Here is a 5,558-nt window from a genome sequence, read left to right as displayed (position 1 = left end):
TTAGAATTCAAACTCTGTAAGGCTGTGTCTCTTACCCTGTGTTTCTGCAATGTCTACCAAGTTTCTGTCAAAATGCAATAAAAAACATTCTTCCTTCTGCCTAACATTCTCCTTAACCACACTGTCTTTCCTATATTGCTAAAATCATAGAGGGCTTCTGCCTGCTTCCCACCAGAGGAGGGTGAAGGCTCTGAGGTGTGACCCTACCGCGGAAAAAAAAACCTGTTTGTGTTGTGCTTTGTCTCCACAAGACCTTTGCAGCAATAGCTCCCAGATTAAAAGTATTGATTTTCCTATTCTGAGAAGAGAGTCCAGTCAGACACCTGTTTCTACTGGATCCAGGTGACTAGCTAGCCCTGGGAATGGAGCCACCGATCTAGGTGTGGTCTGGTGGTTTCTGAAGGAAATGGTCCATGAAAGAGGCAGTTTCAAAATGATCAAAATCAGGAGAAGTCAAGAGATAAAGGACCTTAACTAAAGTTTATTAATGAGTACAGGGAATTTGGCTTCTCACCATCAGAATCAAAGCTGACCTTAAAGTGGTGCAAACTAATTCTGAAAAACTGATTCGACCTGTTGGAGCCAGAAAGGTAAAATACCCTGAAATCAGCCAACCAAGCAAATCTGATCTTTACCCAAAAGCACATCTAACACAGAATGGGAACACTTCCTCCATTTAATCGTATGATACAGGCCAAATCCAGCTTAAAAGATTCCCTATCACTTCATTAAATTTGGCAGATGGCTGAACAAAGCACATTGTACCAAACTGAGCTCTCAGTTACATCATTGGCACTTCAATGAAAAATGCAATAGGATGGCACCCAAATGACCCAAATGATGCGTTTGCCATGTTATTTATATGAAGGGAATAGCTGTATCTCCCTCCAAAAGAAAACAGGAAAAGCTAGTCTGCCTGCACACTTCCATATATGACTTCTTACCTACACTCCACTTTCACTTCATTTCTGTAAATGTAAAAGAGCAGGCTCTTGTCTCAATGCTCTAATCAATGCAGTCATTGTCAGGCTCATGGAACTTGTTCCAAAAGTTTCCATTTACAACTAGTGGATCAAGTTGTGGGTTGCTGTATAGGCTTTCTGTACTCATGAAAATGGCATCAAAAAGATTTGGCACAGTAAGCTGTCTTGAAAATAGAGAGATGTAGTGTATTATGCAGCTGACTAATCAATGCAAGCACAAGAATTTTAAGTCACGTATTTAACTCTATCAGTAAAATAAATAATTAGCCCTCATCCACCTTCTTCAGAAAACAAACTTAAAGAGGAAATGATTAATGGTAGAAACTGCTTTTGTGCTTATGACACACACAGATGTGGAAATGCTGTAGCAGAGTGATGATTTTAACTTCCTTTTTAAGAAGGAATGAAAAAGGACAATTTGGCCACCTATCTAAGAGCAGTGAATATATGATGGATTAGACCATTTATTCTCACTTTTCAAAATAAGCGAACAAAGAGCATGAGAAGCTTACTGAAATGAAGAAGAGAGACTCCCGAAACGGCTTTGCTGGACAGAGATTAGCAGACTCAGCTCCAAAGTCTTTTCTTGGGCTAATCACCCATTCCAGCATTCGGACACAAGGATACAAGGATCTCTTCTCACATCCTCTGCTATACAAGGCAGCATTCCCATTAAAGCATTATTCAGTGTTTCTAGCAAATTGTTTAAGCATACAATAAAGGAAGGATGCTGATTCTTTGGTTAAAAGGGCTGGAATTGTTAAAATTAGACACAAGTTTTCATGCATTGCTGAACTCAGATGTAATTCGGATGGAAGTACAGCCACAGAGGAAGGACAGAGTGAACATGTGCTATAGCCCTTCAGAGCAAAGGAGAGCCTCCCATTGACAGGAGTTCAGGATCAGACCTAAAAGGTCATTGTTTAAACAACAATCTTCATACAAGTGACCCTTGCTCTTTATAACCTATACTCTCTCATCCTTTACATACTTCCTAACATCCTGTTTTTAGTGGGAAAGGCACCATGAGCCAAGATGAAAAAAAGAATGTTAAATTTTCATGACCATTAAATATGTTTCACTCGTATTGCTAGAGAGACAATTCCATCCTCACAGCATGGTCACAAAAAAACCTAACGATTAGACATATTGGTAGCAAATGCGGGTAGCAAACCCGCAAATATGTGACTTGGCAAAAATATTTTGGCTTTGCTTATTAATAAGATAGGGCCAAACTGGCAAGGTTGAAATCTAGACACAAGAGCCAAAGCATCCAGGGCTGCCCACAGCCTTCATGATTCTGTGCTTACCTTTCAGGAGTCAATATGCCTCTTGAGTGTGAGCTTAATTCGTGTGCCAAATTTTAAAATTCTGGGTTATGTGAGGCCAAAGAGATTTTTTTGTGTGTGTGCTCTGACTTAGTGACCTCATTACAGATAATGAGGGTTATCTTTCTCTGCTGTCCAACCATAATTTTTCTGCCATCATGGGTGAGTGTTCTCTTACTTCAAAAAGAGAAATCGATGATGAGAAAGACTTGGAAAGTATGTTCTAGGAAATTGCCCAACTGACTTAAAGGCATGGACATGTAGTATTTTATGAGCTGAAGAAAGGAGATTTTATAGAGCTTCAGAATTATTTTGATTAAACAGTACATCCAGATTTATAAGAATGATGTGTATGAATGGGTCAGAAAGATGTGATCCATTGAAGGATGTGACAAGTTTTAAGACCTGAAGAGATAATTCAGGTTTTTGTTGTGTTTCTGGGTGATTTTGTCAAGTAAATTAACTGGAAAGAGACAGTATCTATTCCAAGATAGGTCTTAAAAGGTTTTTTTCTTTCTGGCATAACATCATGGTAAAATGTTTGATGAACACAGTACTTATTCAGCACCAATACTGTCTAAAAAAAAAAAGTGAGATACTTAACGCACTCTCCCAAGTGCAAGCAAAGAGGTTGGTTACAAGTTGCCCTGCATCTGGGTTGCCTTTAGCTCAGCTCCAGAAAATGAGGAAAAGGCTCATATCATCTCCTGAGGTAGTAAAACACCAGCTTGTGACAGCTTCTCACTAGAGTGAGCAGGGCAAGGAAAAAAATACCCCAAAGTTATCAGAAAGGTTTCAGCTCACACTGGACAAAAGGAAAATTAGATGTTGCCTGCACACACAGCAGCAGGCAGTGATCTGTATTTCCTGCCTCAACCCCATTCTCTGTGTGCACAGATGATGTGACTTTTCAGTGACTTTTCATTTCCCAGCCTCCAAATAGTCAGCCACTAGCTTGAGAAATTCATATGTTCCAGCAGGTCCTTAAGGAGCAGACAGGCTGACTGAAGGATGTATGCAATTAATTGCTGGGGTGGGAGGGCTGCAGATCTAGATACGGTCACTATATGACAAGAGTATGCTTATCTATCGCATCATTTACAATGCTTGGGCACTTACTGAAAATAAATTATGACAGGCTCCATAAATCTTAGACTAGGCAGAGAATAGCCAACACTATTCACTTTGTCAAGTCAGAAGAAACATGTGTTTCATCACAATCACACATTCATACTGACCTGGAGCTGCAGCAGTGTAATTACATATTATCTCTGGTTTTCAGTACCCCAGGGACTTGTAAAACAGGAAATAATTAATCTATTTGTTCACTGTGAGAAACGATTTTTACAAAGCTGCTCAGCACTGCTGTTTCTACAGGGTAAGAATGCAGTAAAAATAGGAAAATTGATACAAAAATACATTTACTACATAACGCTGGATGCACTTGCGTGTGCGTAGGATGAAAGATATGATTAAACGACAGACCATTAGCTTTTATATTAAGGGGAGTAAAGCAAACAGATAGGTCAAGGGGAATCTAACATGCACAGATAGTGCAGCAGCCTGCTGCTATTGACTTCCATGGCAAGAGGTGCAGTAGCACAGAGGATGCAGAGGGACCTGTCTTCCCTTGAGACACCTTCAAAACCAGAAGCACCTGAATGCAGAAGTGTGAGTCGCTGCTAAGGGGATTCTTTTTCCTAATGCAGAGACCAGCAAACAGACATAAGACAAAAGAACAAATTGCAGTTGAATCCTGCTGATGACCAGAGGAATAACGGGAAGAAATATGTAGAACGGTATCTTAAAAATCTAAAATTGTCTTATGGATTGAATATAAGCCATGAGATGAAAGCACTGGACATATTTTATTCCATCTTCGCAGAAACATTCTGTTGGAGATTAAATCTGACAATGTCAAATCCATTTTCCATGGCAAGGTTATGAGAGCGGGAGCAAAGCAAGGACCCACACTGGGGAAGTCCGTTATGGGCTTAACTGGGAAGAGAGGATGAGCATATGGAAAATGAACACATTCCTTCCACAGGGAAGGCGGGGCAGCCTTTCCCTGTCTTCTGTAGAGCTGCTTGCTTCCACACCCAGAGCTGATGTTTATGCTTGGCTCTGACTGCAGCATTTCGGTTTGTTTCTGGGTCTGCCTCAGAGCCGAGTGGGGCTGTTGGCACAGACAGAGCCCCGCAGCTCCCTGGTGGGTAGGTACACACCATGGTCAGCCTGGGCCCTGCAGCTCCCTGGCGGGTAGGTACACACCATGGTCAGCCTGAGCCCTGCAGCTCCCTGGCGGGTAGGTACACACCATGGTCAGCCTGAGCCCTGCAGCTCCCTGGCGGGTAGGTACACACCATGGTGAGCCTGAGCCCTGCAGCTCCCTGGTGGGTAGGTACACACCATGGTGAGCCTGAGCCCTGCAGCTCCCTGGTGGGTAGGTACACACCATGGTGAGCCTGGGCCCCGCAGCTCCCTGGCGGGTAGGTACACACCATGGTGAGCCTGAGCCCCGCAGCTCCCTGGAGGGTAGGTACACACCATGGTGAGCCTGGGCCCTGCAGCTCCCTGGTGGGTAGGTACACACCATGGTGAGCCTGAGCCCTGCAGCTCCCTGGCGGGTAGGTACACACCATGGTCAGCCTGGGCCCTGCAGCTCCCTGGAGGGTAGGTACACACCATGGTGAGCCTGGGCCCTGCAGCTCCCTGGCGGGTAGGTACACACCATGGTGAGCCTGGGCCCCGCAGCTCCCTGGAGGGTAGGTACACACCATGGTGAGCCTGGGCCCTGCAGCTCCCTGGAGGGTAGGTACACACCATGGTGAGCCTGGGCCCCGCAGCTCCCTGGCGGGTAGGTACACACCATGGTCAGCCTGAGCCCTGCAGCTCCCTGGCGGGTAGGTACACACCATGGTGAGCCTGGGCCCTGCAGCTCCCTGGAGGGTAGGTACACACCATGGTCAGCCTGAGCCCCGCAGCTCCCTGGAGGGTAGGTACACACCATGGTCACCTGAGCCCCGCAGCTCCCTGCAGGGTAGGTACACACCATGGTCAGCCTGAGCCCTGCAGCTCCCTGGAGGGTAGGTACACACCATGGTGAGCCTGGGCCCCGCAGCTCCCTGGCGGGTAGGTACACACCATGGTGAGCCTGGGCCCTGCAGCTCCCTGGAGGGTAGGTACACACCATGGTCAGCCTGAGCCCCGCAGCTCCCTGGCGGGTAGGTACACACCATGGTGAGCC

Source organism: Tinamus guttatus, unplaced genomic scaffold (assembly GCF_059628265.1).
Source record: "Tinamus guttatus ecotype Peru unplaced genomic scaffold, ASM5962826v1 Tinamus_guttatus_pri_ptg000094l, whole genome shotgun sequence".
Classification (NCBI taxonomy): domain Eukaryota; kingdom Metazoa; phylum Chordata; class Aves; order Tinamiformes; family Tinamidae; genus Tinamus; species Tinamus guttatus.
The sequence above is the reverse complement of the archived record's forward strand: the minus strand, read 5'-3'. Positions refer to the sequence as shown.